This window comes from Neoarius graeffei, chromosome 17 (genome assembly GCF_027579695.1).
Source record: "Neoarius graeffei isolate fNeoGra1 chromosome 17, fNeoGra1.pri, whole genome shotgun sequence".
Classification (NCBI taxonomy): domain Eukaryota; kingdom Metazoa; phylum Chordata; class Actinopteri; order Siluriformes; family Ariidae; genus Neoarius; species Neoarius graeffei.
In genome coordinates, this window is record NC_083585.1 from 35,998,529 (window position 1) to 36,017,000 (window position 18,472).

The following is an 18,472-nucleotide window of genomic DNA, read 5'->3' on the forward strand; positions in this document are numbered from 1 at the left end:
CTAGTCCATTGTTAATTATTTTCCCATAACAACAAGCCCATGAGTGTTGTATTCTGTACCCAGGGATATATATATATATATATATATATATATCTCATCTCATCTCATTATCTCTAGCCGCTTTATCCTTCTACAGGGTCGCAGGCAAGCTGGAGCCTATGCCAGCTGACTACGGGCGAAAGGCGGGGTACACCCTGGACAAGTCGCCAGGTCATCACAGGGCCGACACATAGACACAGACAACCATTCACACTCACATTCACACCTACGGTCAATTTAGAGTCACCAGTTAACCTAACCTGCATGTCTTTGGACTGTGGGGGAAACCGGAGCACCCGGAGGAAACCCACGCGGACACGGAGAGAACATGCACACTCTGCACAGAAAGGCCCTCGCCAGCCACGGGGCTCGAACCCAGAACCTTCTTGCTGTGAGGCAACAGCGCTAACCACTACACCACTGTGCCGCCATATATATATATATATATATATAGTGAAACCATTTAACTGAATCATTCTTGAATATCCACATCCAGACAGCAGAAAATTGCCAGTGCACAAAACACCTCAGAATCCAGAGCTGGTTTTGCCTGGATATTTCAAACTATGACCCATGTATAATGAAGTACATGTTTGAGGTACTTTCTGATCATGACGTTGTTTAAAAAAAAAAAATAATGATCCAGATTGTTGCAAGAATTTAAAAAGATATCTCCGTATTCTTGAGGTGTGGGTGCTGTGTGTTTCTGTTGTCCAGTGCTCTGCTCACTGAAGGTCCGATACTGACTGAATGGAAAAAAGCTGCGTTTTTTTCCCCCCCCCCAATTTAGAAGCTGCTGTTTGTACAAGTGAGGAACAAATCCCAAACAAAACTGTTACTTAGAAAGCACAGATGACGTGAAATAACCTAAAATACATTTCCTTATTTAATCATTATTTCGTAAATGTGTCCAGAAAAAATTGCACAAAAAAAAGTTAAACATGGCAACACTAGACTTTCAAACAATCAAGTATGTGAGTATTTAGTATTATCTTAAATTGTCAAAGCAAGGTCACAAAGTACAGGTGTGTCTGCCTCAAGAAACTGCAAGCCCCCTGTGGTTTCTCTTCAAAAGTACTTATTAATCTACCGATCTGCGTCTACTTACTCTTTCTGCATTTTTCAAAAGGCTTTAGGCCCACTTTACACGGGGACGGTATAAAACAAAAACGCAAAAGTCCGTTTTTGTTCTCACTTTTTTCCGCGTCTACACGACCGTTTTCAAGGAGGAAATCTGCGTCTATACGGTGACGCATAAATGTCTCCGCTATGTCTGCACGCATGCGCAACGTCTTCCGTCTTGTCTGATCTGCACATCTGCACCGCTGTTCTGTCAAGTTATCCTACCAAGCCTACTACGCATGCGCGAAATCCAGGAGGGTAGGAAAATTCAACAGTAGTTTTGTCCCACCGATCAGCTGGGCTGATAGAAAATCGGTGAGAATTTCACGCATTTGCCGATTTTTATGTTTTGTGCGTATTGGTCGAGTCTTTGGCCGAGTCAAATAATTTGTAATGACTTGTTTTGAATAATAAAACGGTCTGTATGAGAACTTGCTAGGATAACTTTACAGAACACCGGGTAGGAAGAAATTATAGGTAGGAAGAAATTTCAGAACACCGGCTGAGGGAGTGCTCGAGGGAGGAGCAGGAGCAAACCGAAACTCTTTTAATCTGCCTTTATTAAGTAACACTCACTCTTGTTTCGGTGAAGAGGAGAAAAGGCAGTGTCCATCTCAGCAAAATAAACCCGTTCAGCTGCTAGTTTTGTTTTCAGTCTCGGGTTTATGGTTTCACGAGCGGCTTGAATAGGCGGCGCGCGCGTGCACGCACACGCGTGTGCGCGCGTGCGTGTGTGTGTAACTTGGCGACACCAAACTGAGGGGAGCTCCAGCCGGGCGGGTGAGCAGGAAAACACATCTACTGCATTAAAACACAGAGCATCTTGAAGGTCCGTTGGATCGATGTAATCAGACATGCTCTTACTTTTTTACTTACTTTCTTACTTCCCGGGCTGGCATGTACAGTATATGACATATGTATGACGTAAACGCGTACCCGACGTGAGCAGATCCGAGCGGAGTTTCGCGTATTGGGTAGTTTAGACGGATATGCAACGGGGGCCGTTTTTAACTTATCCACTTTGAAAGGCGTTTTCAATTTTATCCGTTTTTCAGCCTCGGAAACGCCGTCCTCGTGTAAACGAAAGGCACTTCTGATAAAATATTTAGTCGTTTTTACCCGACAGCGTCCTCGTGTAAACGGGCCCTTAGTCACCTTTTTTTCTCTCAGGCGGAAGAACTTTGAATTGCTTCATTCTGTGTTGTTCACTGTGCTCTAATGCAATAAGAGACGGAAGATTACGTTCTGTACACCTAATGCTGTTCTGTTTAGACTTCAACGGTATGCCTTTTTATCCAGCATACTTTTAATTCAAACCATCTCCTTTCAAACTGTTTACAGACATTCAGTCTGCATCACACATTAGCAGTTTCATCTCATCTCATTATCTCTAGCCGCTTTATCCTGTTCTACAGGGTCGCAGGCAAACTGGAGCCTATCCCAGCTGACTACAGGCGAAAGGCGGGGTACACCCTGGACAAGTCGCCAGGTCATCACAGGGCTGACACATAGGCTACGTTTACATTAGACCAGGGGTTTTCAAAGTGTGGGAGAGTCAGCCCCCCCTCGGAGAGCAAATAAACAACAGCGCCCCCCCCTTACAATTTTTGTTGTTGCTATACTTAATGTTCCATTCGTATTTTTAAAAAAATGGTTGTTGTACACATTATTTTTTTCTTTTTCACATTTTAAACATCTGTGCTTTTTAAAACATCTTGTTTTACACATTTTAAACATCCCATAGCATCGTTAGCTAGCACCTCTTGGCAGACAACACACTGTGGCAGTGGAGCATCTTCAGATCCAGTCCATGAAAATCCAAACTTTAAATAATCGTGGTCAGACTTCCTTCTTTTTCCAGTCCCCCAGGATTCCGCGGGCCTTTTTTGTGATTGTTGCGGGCTAAAATGTCTGATGTTGCGGGGGGGTTTCCAAAAAATTGCGATGAAAGTTGCGGTGTTTTTTAGGTTTTTGTTGCGATTACATTGCGGGAGGAAGTGAAAGTTGCGAGAAATTGTTGCGATTTTCTCTTTTTGTGATTAAAATTGAGTGATATGTTAAATATTAAGTTATTACTGAAAAACTATTGATTAAAAAAACAAAGAGAAATGGTCCTATAAACAACTTTACCAATATAAAAGATTACCAGGACTACAAAAATGCAGAAAAATAGGCTTTACTTATCCAAATGCACCTGTTGGTTCAAAAGTTAAAGTGCAGAGAACCTCACAGCACAACATGAAGTTCCCTTAAAATATAATATAAATGCCTCAGCTTTCATGTAAGAAAAAAAACTATTAATACTAGTGCTGTGTGCAGGCAGACTCTCCTGAAGACTAAATTAAACAATAACTATAAACTAATAAAATAAATGGCTCAGGCTTCATAGAAGAAAAAAACAATTTGAACAGAATCTCACAGTATGATGCTGAAGCTGCCTAAACAATGGAAAATAAAATACCATTTTGGCAAAAATGTTGGCATCCATTAACTTCTTGTATTAAGTAAAAAAAATAAAGTGCACACAGTCCTTCACTGTAAACATAACACACTTCAGTGTTGCCAGATACTGCTGACGTTTTCCAGTCCAAAATATGTTCAAAACCCGCCAAAATGCACTTGAAATCATCCAATCTGGCAACACTGCGCGCATGCTGCTTCTCTTGAACACACGGAAGTAAGGCGGAAGGTAGTTTGTCGACGTCACCTCAAGACGACGCCAACGATTGGTCAAATTTGCGGGAAAGTTGCGGTGATTGGATATAATTGCAACACCGCCCTGAATTCGCGGGGATTGGTTGAATTTGCGCTGAAGTTGCAAATCGCAACATCCTGGAGGCTCTGTTTTTTTGCTTGGCCCAGACTTTGTCTTCTCACTCACTGTAGCTTTAGGTACTAAAAACCATAGACAGCTAAAAACCGATCCATTTTGTCTCTCACGTTGCGCCCCCCCTAAAGAACTCTGGCGCCCCCCAGGGGGGGCGCGCCCCACACTTTGAAAAGCCCTGCATTAGACCGTATCTGTCTCGTTTTCTTCGCGGATGCACTGTCCGTTTACATTAAACCTCCTGGAAACGCCGGGAAACGGGAATCCGCCAGCGTCCACGTATTCAATCCAGATCGTGTCAGCTCCGGTGCTGTGTAAACATTGAGAATACGCGGATACGCTGTGCTTAGCTCTAGCTGGCGTCTCATTGGACAACGTCACTGTGACATCCACCTTCCTGATTCGCTGGTGTTGGTCATGTGACACGACTGCTGAAAAACGGCGCGGACTTCCGCCTTGTATCACCTTTCATTAAAGAGTATAAAAGTATGAAAATACTGCAAATACTGATGCAAATACTGCCCATTGTGTAGTTATGAATGTCTTTAGGCTTGCCATCCTTCCACTTGCAAGTGGTAAGTGATATGCGCTGGGATCACACACACAGCGGCTCAGTCCCGAATCACTGCTTGTTCACTTCACTCGCGCGCTCTGTGAGCTGTGCAAGGCCGGAGTGCGCACCCTCCAGAGGGCACTCGCTGTTCAGGGCGGAGTGATTTGGAGCGCAGGATGCCTGCGGAGCCGAGCGTATCTGTGTATTGGTATTGCTGTGTGCACGCAAATCGTGTATTGGTGTTGCTGTGTGCACACTAATCGTTTTAAAAACGTTAATCTGATGATCCGCTGATACGGTCTAATGTAAACATGGGCATAGACACAGACAACCATTCACACTCACACCTACGGTCAATTTAGAGTCGCCAGTTAACCTAACCTGCATGTCTTTGGACTGTGGGGGAAACCGGAGCACCCGGAGGAAACCCACACGGACACGGGGAGAACATGCAAACTCCACATAGAAAGGCCCTCGCCGGCCACGGGGCTCGAACCCGGACCTTCTTGCTGTGAGGCGACAGCGCTAACCACTACACCACCATGCCGCCCACATTAGCAGTTTACCTCCTCCAATTGCATCCTGGAAAGATTTACCAAACAATTAAAGTATCTGTGCAGTAAACTAATAGAAAATAATGTGCAGGGCTTTAATAGCCATTTACAGTGCCTTGAAAAAGTATTCATACCCCTTGAACTTTTTCACATTTTTCCACCTTACAACCACGAACTTAAAAGTTTTTTATTGAGATTTTATGTGATAGACCAACACAGAGTAGCACATAATTGTGAAGTGAAACGAAAATGATAAATGGTCTTCAAAATTTTAAACAAATAAAAATCTGAAAAATGTGGTATGCATTAGTATTCTGCCCCCCTGCATCAATACTTTGTAGAGCCACCTTTTGCTGCAATTACAGCTGCAAGTCTTTTGTGGCATGTCTCTACCAGCTTTGCACATCTAGACACTCAGTGCGTTTACATGCACATCCAAATCGAGCTACTGTCGGTAATCGAGCTAAGGGTCCCAGCAGGGGTGCCAGAGAAATCCAATCCTACATGCACACAAGGAAATCGAGCTGTTGTGTGAGGTACATTGTGCATCTGAGCCACAGGTGGCGCTACACGCCCCATCGTGTTGGTACACTTCTGGTTGTCGTCATGAAGAAGAGCTATTCAAGAGTATAAACAAAGTTATCAGTTCCGTGTTCACAAGAAGAACGACAACGAGGACAGCAACATCGATATATATATATATATTAGTGCTGTCAAAAATGTCGCGTTATTAACGCGTTAACTTGACTCAATTTTAACGGCGATAATTTTTTTATCGCGAGATTAACGCTCTGTGACATGATGTAGGTTTTTCATAAGCTTCTGAAACTGCCAGGAACTTGGAACAGAGACTTTGCTTAGAAAAACGATAGCAGCTAGATTGTAATGCCATGCCCCGCACAGCCAGAGTCCTCTGCCCTCCCCCCAAAGAACCAGCGCGGGCAGGGCGCGCTTGCCCTGCGCCTCGGGACGAAGAGCCACGGTGCTCGGCTTAGGTTTCGTTTTCCCATCGGCGGCTCCAGCCCGACTTTGCAGTGGCTGTGACAAGACGTGTTATGCTCTGCAATAAAAAAAAAAACATTGGTACAACCAGTGTTCGAACTATGCTGATATTTTCGGGGGGTCCCTTTTTTTTCCCTTGGGGGGGGCTTGCGCTTGTCTCAGAGTGCGGCTCTCCATCGCGCGCTCACTTCGGATATGCAAATGCTTCCCGTTACACACGATTGTTATGTCAATAAACATCATTTTGCCAATATTTTAGAGACCCCCCAACATTTCCCAAATCATGTTTTCAAGGGATCTCATGTCTGTTTCAGGGGATCTCGGATCCCCCGAGTACCCCTGTAGTTCGAACGGTGAGCAAGCCCATTCACTTTTTTATGCTGATAAGAGAATTACAATGATTTTTCATGTGACAAAAATGTGCGATTAAATTGCGATTAATCGCGAGTTAACTATGACAGTCGCGACATTATTCGCGATTAAATATTTTAATTGCTTGACAGCATTAATATATATTCAACTCCTTAAGCTGAATGAGCATGAACTCTATCTCCTCATTGCTCCAGAAGTGCACGTTTCTACTACTGTTGTCATGCCGACCGAGGCTGTTGTGTTTCCCGCTTGTGGTCTCGTCACTCGTCACTTCCGGAAGGGGCAGTGCTGAAGTAAGTAGCTCGACTACGTAGCTCGATAGGGTATACATGCACTAAGTAGCTCGGCTACAATCGCATAATCTAGGTCGCGTAGCTCGAGTACGAGAAATCCGGTTCGGTTCGATTTCAGCCAAGCTAAGGTGTTTCCATGGCATTTAGAACTTCGATTTCAGTCGAGCTACGGCAGAAATTCGATTTTCTCTATGTGCATGTAAACGCACTGACTGAAATTTTTGCTCATTCTTCTTTGCAAAACAGCTCAAGCTCAGCCAGATTGGATGGAGAGCGTCTGTGAACAGCGTCTGCCTGGTCTGCAGTAATGCATGGAGGAGTCTGTGGGGAGGAGGGGGCTGCTGTGATGACTGGGAGGAGGTGTGTTGAGGGAAGAAGGAGAGATGGCTGCAGTGAGGGAGAGGGTGGGGGGGACGTGGGCTGGTTGAACCGATTGAAAGTCATTCAACTCATTCGCCCTCTCCACTGTCCCCTCAACGACTGTGGTCTTTGTATTGTGGCCTGTGATGGTTTTCACACCTTCCCAGACCTCCCTCATGCTGTTCTCCTTCAGCTTCTGCTCCACCTTCCTCCTGTAGCTGTTCTGTACGTCATTAATGTTGCACAATTAAAACGTGCCAGATCAGTCAGCTGGTGGGTTTTCAAAATAATAAATACATGCATGTATTTTTGTGATAAATCCATATTATACTGAGCGCATTTCCCGCATTAATCAATACAAAGTACTTTGTCTCTGCTGCATCTTTCAGTTCTTTTAATTCAAGGCTGAATACTTTCTTTCTTCTTCACCGCTGCCTTTTATTAAATCAAATTTGAGGCTTTTAATTAATTCCTTGCTCTGCACTGTAACTTTTATTCTTGTATTTTAATCGTCTTATTCTATTTTAGCTTAATTTCTATTCTCTTACTATCTATTTTTAATTGTACTTGAATGTCCATTAATAATGTGTTTCTTCCTCCATCCATTCACCCCAACACCCTTTTTTTTTTTTTATTTCTCAGCACGACCGCAATGCATGATGGTATATATTGCTTGGTTAGGGACCATCAGTTGTACACTACTTTTCACGGTGCACTGTGGGATACTTTGAGTGCACAATATAGGGTGTAATAATTCTCACTATACATTCAGACAGCACTAAAAAATGGCAAACTCACTATATAGTCCACTATAGATATATATTTTATATATATATATATATATATATATATATATATATATATATATATATATATTAGGGTTGGGCGGTATTACGGTAAGAAGGTATCCCGAGGTATCCAAAAGTACCAACGGTATCGGTCTCATTACCGTCATTTTAAAAAAATATATAATATCTAAATAAATATGGAGTACATGAGGTCATAATATAAAATAATAAATTGAAGATCATCCCGAATAACTGTGTGATCGTATTTTCACTAATTCTATCAATTTCCTAAAGAAGTTTTCATCGCGTGCAGGGTTGTTTATGTCGTTACCATGGCAACCCTGCGTGACATTTTGGAGTCTGACAGAAAGCTTCGCGAGAGCCTGAGCGCGGGGGTGTCATGGCTCAGATGGCTAAGGCACCGTACCATAAATCCGGGGATCCGGGTTCGATTTCGACCCGAGGTTATTTCCCGATCCCGTCTCTCTCTCCCCCGCTCATTTCCTGTCTCTCTATACTGTCCTATCTAAAAAAAAAAAAAAGAGACTGAGACCGCGGTTGAAAGATGGCAAGTCAAGATAACGAGTTAGTGGCAAAAAAAAATACAACATCGGCAGTGTGGCAGTATTTTGGTTTCAAACCAAACGAAAAATCTAATATGTCCCCTAAGGCACACCATAGCCTGGGGTACTCCACTTCCACGAGATCTCTCCAATGAGTTGTGTTTTGAGTAGGTTACATGAGTAACAACAAGGTAAAATAATATAACGTATGACATTTGGGATGTGGGTAATAAACGTTTGAAATGTCCTCTACTGAAGAAACGGAAGAAAACATCGTAGCGTAAACTGTTAGGTTTCTGGTGGGAATTAGCAATGCGCTTGCTATCTTTGTTGGGTGTGTTAAACCGTATGGATTTAAGTGGAATAATTGTAAGGAGTTATGTGATCAAGACAACGTTTTAAGCAAGGTAAGGCCATTTGATTATTAATTTCCCCGCCATGGCATGACGTGGGCCCATATGATTTTGCCTTGTGCAGCTATCACGCATTTGAATTAGGTTCGCCTCATTTGCGCTGAAGAATATGGTTTATCGCGCAGTCTAAACGGACTTGGGTGTTGGTTGATTCTTTTTCTTTTTTTTATTTCCCATGCTTGAAAGGGTATGATCCTGCTCATCGTGTACTTTTTTTGATGGAGTAGGTGAAATAGTGCTGCAAATGGCGTTTCAACGCAGACGTGTAAACGACAGTTGAATGCTATTTTCAAGATGAAGGAAGAGTTGCGTGATGCTTTGAAATATCTCTTAATCCATTCGTCAATGCACAAAATTCGCTTTGCTGCTTAATCCATACCACAATGCACACAATTCGCTATGCTGCTTTTAAATAGTACATTTGAGGCATAGGCGCACGTTACACAGTAGGCCGAAACAAAATATTATTTTTTTCTCGGTAATACCGTATACCCCGGGAAAACACAGAGACGGTTTAAAGGTATCAAAATTTGGATACCGCCCAACCCTAATATATATATATATATATATATATATATATATATATATATATATATTTTTTTTTTTTTCCCCCCGTTTCCGGTTGAGAGTACGTCGTGCGCATATATATATATATATATATATATATTTTTTTTTTTCCCCCGTTTCCGGTTGAGAGTACGTCGTGCGCATTCTGGCTGCCGCTTCTCACCAGAGCTTTTTATTTTATTTTATTTTATTTCTTTTTCAATTTTCATTTTATTTATTTTTTTTCTGTGTGTTTGTGTAGTTTGATGTTTGTTTGAGTGTTTTGTCCTCCAGTTGTGGTGTAGCTCCAGACCCGGTTTTGGGTGTTGGTTCCCTCCAGGCCTTGGTTCGCTGTGCCTGCGCTCCCAGCTGTGGACTGCAGTGAGCTCGCTGCTCATTTAACATTCGTGGTTGTCCAGCGCTCTGCGCTTTAATGCTTGGCGTGATGTTCCGAGCGATGTTGCTCGGTGGCGTCGCGGCAGCTGTGCAGGCGGTTTGGGACACACCAGCGCTCTGCGTGGCGGAGCTTCTCTGCTCGCTTTGTGGATCCACGGCGTGGTGTTTGAGCGATGTGGCTGACAGCGTCACGGCGGCTGTGCTAGAGATGTGGGACTCGTTTTCATGCGCCTTTTGGTGGGACTGTGGCTGCTACACCACTGGAATTACATCCTGACCCCTACTTGGTGGACTTTTTATTTTTTATTATTTATTTATTTATTTATTTATTTATTATTTTTTATTGTTATTATTTTTTTCTTTGTCTATAATTGTAAAGCGTCCTTGGGTTTCTTGAAAGGCGCTATATAAGTTGAACTTATTATTATTATTATTATTATTATTATAGATAGTTTTCACTGACGTCACGGCATTCCGGGGAACGCCCTCCAGCCGCCATCTTGTGGGTCAAACAAAACGGACCATCGCCATAACCGGCTACGTTATCTTGGACGAATTTATGAAGTTATATAGTCAGTTTTCTAAAATAAAGATCAATGTCGGCAAAATCAAGCAAACAGAAGTATATAGATACATTGGACGACATCTCACGACAACGGTATGCAGCCAAACTGGCCTTGACTGGGGGAATTGACCCCTACGAAGTGGACAAAGATGCATTTTCAAGTGACTATGCAGGGCTGCCATCCATATCGTACCCTGATATTGTGAACTATTTCGTGAATAGTAAAAGTGCCTACACACTTGACGACCTCAAAGCATACAAGTCGCTGGAGTCATACAATTATTTTGTCTGTGGCTGGGTCCCTGAAGTCCACCATATAAAAACAAGTGACAGTCGTGTCCTAATTACAGCCAAGGTATGTAAACATTGGAATTTTAGAGCGCTCAACACTGCATATAAATATCAGGGATGCAAACAGCGCGCCTTTTGGCGGATGTTTTTAATCGGAAAGCTGCGCACATTTGCGCGAAGCTGCGCAAATGTGCGCAGCTTTCCGATTAACTGGTTTTTTTTCTCATCCTTATACTTCCTATGTTTCATGGACTGTAACGGATTTGCTTATTTAGTAATTTTAATACAGAATTTACTTTGAAATTATAATCAGACACTCCAACGCCCCCCCCTAAAAAAAAAAATCAGATCTGCGCGATTCAGCCGTGAAAAAGGCGGCATCCGCCAAAAACAAACTTAAACACAATTGATTGTTTATTTAAACAACTTACCACTTAGAAAATGATCGGAGCAGACTTTGCTGTGTTTGGAAGGCTGATAATCCTTGCGGTTGATTCTCGCAAGCCATAGATTTCTCCTTTGTATGCTGAGCTTCTTTGTTTGCTCGCCTTCGTGCTCCCGTACAGTGGGAATTCCCTAAAAGCTCTGCTTGACGTCATCATCTGACCTATTACGACAGCCGTGAATACAACAGGTGTGCGCCATTGCTAGCTTTAAATAGCCTGCTTGGGTTCTTTTGAAGACTTTGTACTCGTGCGTTACAATGTGTGCTCAGTGACCCGTACGGTAAGCTTGACCCACAAGATGGCCGCCACTAGGGAATCCCCGACTCTGTGACGTCATGTGAAAACTATGTATATAGTGAGTAATTTCGGACACAGGGTGGGATACCTAGCAATTTTCAAGTCTTGCCACAGATGCTCAATGGGATTTAGGTCTGGACTTTGACTGGGCCATTCTAACACATGAATATTCTTTGATCTAAACCATTCCATTGTAGCTCTGGCTGTATGTTTAGGGTCATTGTTTTGGTGGAAGGTGAATCTCCTTCCCAGTCTCAAGTCTTTTGCAGCCTCCAATAGGTTTTCTTCCAGGATTGCCCTTTATTTAACTCCATCCCTCTTCCCATCAACTCTGACCAGCTTCCCTGTCCCTGCTGAAGAAAAGCATCCCCATAGCATGATGCTGCCACCATCATGTTTCACAGTGGGGATGGTGTGTGCAGGGTGACGAGCAGTGTTAGTTTTCCGCCACACATAGCGCTTTGCATTTAGGCCAAAATGTTCAACTTTGGTCTCATCTGACCAAAGCACCTTCTTCCACATGTTTGCTGTGTCCCCTACATGGCTTCTGGCAAACTGCAAACGGGACTTCTTATGCCTGTCTTTCAACAATGGCTTTCTTCTCACCACTCTTCCAAAAAGGCCAGATTTGTGGCGTGTACGACTTATAGTTGTCCTGTGCACAGATTCTCCCACCTGAGCTGTGGATTTCTGCAGCTCCTCCAGAGTGATCATGGGCCTCTTGGCTGCTGCTCTGTCAGTTTAGGTGGACGGCCATGTCTTGGTAGGTTTGCAGTTGTGCCATCCTTTTTCCATTTTTGAATGATGGATTGAATAGTGCTTCTTGAGATGTTCGGAGCTTGGGATATTTTTTTATAACCTAACCCTGCTTTAAACTTCTCCAGAACTTTATCCTGTCTGGTGAGTTCTTTGGTCTTCATGATGCTGTTTGTTCTTCAGTGTTCTCTAACAAACCACTGAGGTAGGGTGACCAGACGTCCCCGATTTTAATGACCTGTCCCCGAAAATGTCCCCGATTTTGGCCGCGAACCCCCGGTTCTGATCGAGTGACAGAGGTCTTTGAAAGTAGCCTAGGAGAAGACATGCGTGGGTTGCTTCCTATTTCAGAACGACACTGGCTTTCAAGTGCCCCTATAGGTGGATCACGCCATGTGATCATTACATCAAATAATGTTTAATAACATTTGACAGAACCGCGCGCTTCTAGAGATCCTTGTCTTGTTAGGCTACTCGTCATCCTGGTATAAGTTACAGGTTGTCTTCATAGACCGGTAGGTGACTCAGTGGCTTTTCTCGTGAGTGTCTATTTTGCGTTTGCAATCTTTTTTTTTTTTCTCCATATGACACATGACCCAAAGCATGTTGGATTAAATGAAACCAATCCATTCAGATCGTTCACGAGAAGAGCTTACATCTTGTCAGCGCAAGGACTGCGTTGTTTGGTCTCGGCATTTTTCCCAAGTACTCGTTAAGTTCAATCAAGTCTTGTCTGTTGTAGACAACATAATGGCTATTATAAGTGCATTTAGCCTGTGATTTTGCAACCATTGCAATAGTAGGCTACTGGTCAAAATAAGTTTTAAAAGCCACACATTTTCAAATAGACGTTAGTCTAGGGGTGGCCATTCATTCCGGTTTTCCAGCCCTCTGTCTGGATCATGAAATAGGCTAATCCTCATTTTAGGCGTTTGTCTGGATTTCTGACAGTTTCTTAACGCAATCGCAAACAATATTGATATATAGTGGTATTGAAAACAATGTGTTCTCTGCGGTCAGTGATCTGCATTTCGGGGGCAACAGTGAACATCAGCCGGCGCAGATGCATATTGAACTGTTGCGATACTTCGGATGCATAATGCTCTGAGTCTGTTTTCTAGTGGGGAATGCTGAAACGTGAAAGGATAGACTGCAAAGTTATCTTACATATATGTCACTCTGGGTCTTAACCCACTATCCTTATAAAGGAACTACAGACATTTCTATCCCTTCATCAGACTTTGTCAGTTATACCTGATCTCATTCATCTCATTATCTCTAGCCGCTTTATCCTGTTCTACAGGGTCGCAGGCAAGCTGGAGCCTATCCCAGCTGACTACGGGCGAAAGGCGGGGTACACCCTGGACAAGTCGCCAGGTCATCACAGGGCTGACACATAGACACAGACAACCATTCACACTCACATTCACACCTACGGTCAATTTAGAGTCACCAGTTAACCTAACCTGCATGTCTTTGGACTGTGGGGGAAACCGGAGCACCCGGAGGAAACCCACACGGACACGGGGAGAACATGCAAACTCCGCACAGAAAGGCCCTCGCCGGCCATGGGGCTCGAACCCGGACCTTCTTGCTGTGAGGCGACAGCGCTAACCACTACACCACCGTGCCGCCTATACCTGATACCATGTTTATTTATTTATTTATTTATTTATTTTACAGATTTTAAAGACAATTTATGGAACTATTCTTAAGAAATTACTTGAAAATTGTTTTTAAAAAATCAGTTATAGCTATCTGGTAGCCTAATAATTTTGTAAGTTATTTCTTTACTTTTTTTTTTGGTCTAAAATAGCTCTAAAATTGTGTGCATTCTTCAGTGTGTGCTCTTTATCACCTTCACATCTTCATACAAATGCTGCTGATAAATCAAATAGGCTAACCTTTCATTTCATTGGTTGGAGGGGATGTCATGGGGTGCATTTTTGGTAAAATGCCTTTGGTTTGGGATTTTTTAAAACAGTTTTTATGAGCGTCTGTGCTGCAGCTGACTTATTTTAAGAGTCATCTCATAGGCCTACAAAAGATTTTGCTTTGCCCAGTTGTGTCTGATATAGGGCTATTCAATAAACTAATATACTTAGAGGAAAAAAATATACAGGCCTATGCTTCCTATGCTATTTATGGACAGGCTACAAAAACAGGAACGTTAAGAGCAAAAAAAACCTGAGGTTCTAGTTTTATTTTCCCCGCCGAACGCCAAAATGTCCCCGATTTTTCTCCCAGAAATCTGGTCACCTTACACTGAGGCCTTCACAGAACAAGTGTATTTATGCTGAGAGTAAATTACACACAGTGGGACTCTATTAACTAATTAGATGACTTCTGAAGGCAATTGATTGCACTGGATTGTATTTAGAGGTATCAGAGTACAGGGGGGCTGAATACTAATGCACACCACATTTTTCAGATTTTTATTTGTTTAAAATTTTGAAGACCATTTATCATTTTCATTTCACTTCACAATTATGTGCTACTCTGTGTTGGTCTATCACATAAAATCTCAATAAAAAACTTTTAAGTTCATGGTTGTAAGGTGGAAAAATATGAAAAAGTTCAAGGGGTATGAATACTTTTTCAAGGCACTGTACTTTCTCTTATCAAGTAAATGGTCACAGTTTCTGTAGATTAAAACTGGTTTATTGAAATGTTAATTCCTGATGATCGATCATCCTGAATGTGAGTTTGTAGCTCACATTACGGTGTTTTCTTCCCAGTAACTCTTCCGACCAATCTGCGATTGGTATGCTGTCCACCAGACAAACTGGGGTGCCATTGAGAAAACATTAATAAAACCTGTCTACGTCAGTTAGGAAACAGCATTTTTTATTTATTTTTATTTTTTTATTATTCTGTCCGGGGCGGCACGGTGGTGTAGTGGTTAGCGCTGTCGCCTCACAGCAAGAAGGTCCTGGGTTCGAGCCCCGGGGCTGGCGAGGGCCTTTCTGTGCGGAGTTTGCATGTTCTCCCCGTGTCCGCGTGGGTTTCCTCCGGGTGCTCCGGTTTCCCCCACAGTCCAAAGACATGCAGGTTAGGTTAACTGGTGACTCTAAATTGACCGTAGGTGTGAATGTGAGTGTGAATGGTTGTCTGTGTCTATGTGTCAGCCCTGTGATGACCTGGCGACTTGTCCAGGGTGTACCCCGCCTTTCGCCCGTAGTCAGCTGGGATAGGCTCCAGCTTGCCTGCGACCCTGTAGAAGGATAAAGCGGCTAGAGATAATGAGATGAGATGAGATTATTCTGTCCAGGACCACTGTAACTCCACTTTACCTTCAATGCTAATCATTAAAATATTTCAGTAAATTCTTTCTTTATTAACGTGAGAATCCTTTTAACAGCTCATACTATAAATCCATTACAATTTCTGAAAAATGTACGTTTTAGTTTTGTCCCTCAACATTTACTTCACCCTGTTACCCAAACACATTCAGCCCCTGTGAAATTGATTATTTCACAAGTCACATATTCAACAGACATTTGCATCATCCAAATTTCCAGAAGATCATGGGAAGAAAATTAATATGCTTTCTCTTTTGCTGCTGTTTTATTTTCAGTGATACTGAATGACAGTCACTTTGAAATTACAACCCTATAGGTTGAAACTAAAATAACTAAGATATAAGCAAAGTAAATCATGAGAAATTTTATGAAGCCTTTCTTTGCTACATGTACATTATAGCACAGTGAAATCCACCCCACCCCCCGCACGGGCAGCACGGTGATGTAGTGGTTAGCACTGTCAGCTCACAGCAAGAAGGTCCTGGGTTCGAGCCCAGCAGCCAACGAGGGCCTTTCTGGGTAGAGTTTACATGCTCTCCCTGTGTGTTTCCTCCGGGTGCTCCGGTTTCCCCCCACAGTCCAAAGGCATGTAGGTTAGGCTAATTGGTGGGTCTAAACTGACCGTGAGTGTGAATGGTTGTTTGTCTGTATGTGTCAGCCCTGTGATGACCTGGCGACTTGTCCAGGGTGTACCCCGCCTCTCGCCCATAGTCAGCTGGGATAGGCTCCAGCTTGCCTGCGACCCTGTAGGACAGGATAAGCGGCTACAGCTAATGGATAGATGGAAATATCTCTCCCCCCCCCAACACATATTTTAAGGTCCGAAAAAACAAACAAACCAGGAGTCCAGTTCTGTGCTAAAAATTGTTCTAATTATTGTTCTAAAACAAATGTGAAGACTTAAATATGACTCCTTTAACTGTTTGTTCAGATCCAAATGCTCTGTAATAGAAGCCGTGGGAAGGGGTCCTGCAGTGACCATCCTCATCTAGCAACCCTTTAAAAAAAAAAAAAGTAGACTTGGGGGAAACATCGCCACATCCCTCTTGTTAGGATTAGAACACAGGGTCAGCCATAATATGGTGCCCATGGGTCTTCACCCACGGTGGTGTAGTGGTTAGCACGGTCGCCTCACAGCAAGAAGGCTCCGGGTTCGAACCCAGCGGCCGGCGAGGGCCTATCTGTGTGGAGTTTGCATGTTCTCCCCGTGTCAGTGTGGGTTTCCTCTGGGTGCTCTGGTTTCCCCTACAGTCCAAAGACATGCAGTTAGGTTAACATGGGGTGGCCTTGGGCTGAAGTGCCCTTGAGCAAAGTACCGAACCCCTGACTGCTCCCTGGGCGCTGTGTGTGGCTGCCCACTGCTCTGGGTGTGCGCGCATGTGTTCACTGCTTCAGATGGGTTAAATGCCGAGGATGAATTTCACTGTGCTTGAAGTGTGCATGTGACAAATAAAGGTTTCTTCTTTCTTCTTCAAGAGCCCAACAGTGGCAGTTTGGTGGTGCTGGGGCTTGAACCTCTGACCTTCTGATCCATAACCCATTTAACCAATCATTCCATAATGCAATTATGCTATAAACATGGATATTAGTGAATAACATTTTGTCAACCAAGAACTCTTGTAGGGGGAAGGGGGGCTGTTGTCTGAGATGGAGTGACATATTTATAATGGTTAAATGCATGCTTTTTGAAGATTCAATTTTTGAAAACAAGATTAATTTCACTTAGTTACAAGGGCTGAATGGCACCATAATAATGGAATCAACTCAATAATATCTCTTCAGCAGTGGTCTTATGATGGTCTGTTTCCTTGGATGGGTGAGAGGAGAGCTGACACTCTATACTTCCTTAGGAGGCTGCGGTCCTTTAACATCTGCAGGAAACTCCTGTGGATGTTCTATCAGTCTGTGGTCGCCAGTGTCCTGTTTTACACCGTGGTGTGCTGGGGGGGCAGCACGTCCAAGAAGGACACATCCAGGCTGGACAAACTGATCAGGCGGGCCGTCTCTCTGGTGACGGTGGCAGAGAAGAGGACTATGGACAAACTATTGAACATCATGGACGATGCCAGTCACCCTCTGCACACCGTCATCAGCAACCAGCGGAGCCTGTTCAGTGACAGAATGCTCCTTCCCAAGTGCAGGACGAACAGACTCAAAAACTCCTTTGTCCCTCACGCCATCAGACTGTACAACTCCTCTCTGGGGGGATAACAGGAGGACAGAGGATTGGAAGGAGCAGTAGCCTAGCCTGACAATAAGCAATACCGGACAATGTGCAATATAATGTGCAATATCTCTCCTGCTGCCCTCCCCTTCCCCATATCTTCATCTCATCTCATTATCTCTAGCCGCTTTATCCTTCTACAGGGTCGCAGGCAAGCTGGAGCCTATCCCAGCTGACTACGGGCGAAAGGCGGGGTACACCCTGGACAAGTCGCCAGGTCATCACAGGGCTGACACATAGACACAGACAACCATTCACACTCACATTCACACCTACGGTCAATTTAGAGCCACCAGTTAACCTAACCTGCATGTCTTTGGACTGTGGGGGAAACCAGAGCACCCGGAGGAAACCCACGCGGACATGGGGAGAACATGCAAACTCCGCACAGAAAGGCCCTCGCCGGCCCCGGGGCTCGAACCCAGGACCTTCTTGCTGTGAGGCGACAGCGCTAACCACTACACCACCGTGCCGCCCTCCCCATATCTTATTCTTTTTATATTTGTATGTGTAAATACTTAATTTATCTAGAAGTTTTCTCTGTTTATCTGTAATGATGCTGCTGGAATCTTAATTTCCCTGAGGGAACCCTCCCAAAGGGATCAATAAAGTTTTATCTAATCTAATCTCTAATCTACAGCAGCAGATGGGCTTCCGTTGATAAATGCATACAAAGTGGCACTGTGTTGAGTGTCTGATGAAATAAATCCTGGTAAAGGTAGGCATACCTAATAAACTGACAGCTGAACATGAACCTCATGTT

General features: G+C 43.6%; 1 protein-coding gene across 8 annotated transcripts in view; it reads left to right on the forward strand.

Moving 5' to 3' along the window:
• The window catches only part of mkks (MKKS centrosomal shuttling protein), a 48,959-nt gene extending 31,062 nt beyond the window's left edge, over nucleotides 1-17,897 (forward strand). For 4 of the 8 annotated variants that reach the window (XM_060944113.1, XM_060944109.1, XM_060944116.1 and 1 more), the window contains one exon: nucleotides 17,271-17,897. The gene's annotated coding sequence lies outside the window, so the exon portion shown is untranslated. Of the gene's footprint in view, nucleotides 1-17,267 lie in introns of all 8 variants that reach the window. The other 4 variants (XM_060944111.1, XM_060944112.1, XM_060944114.1 and 1 more) reach the window with 2 other exon arrangements.
• Nucleotides 17,898-18,472: the final 575 nt, after the last annotated feature.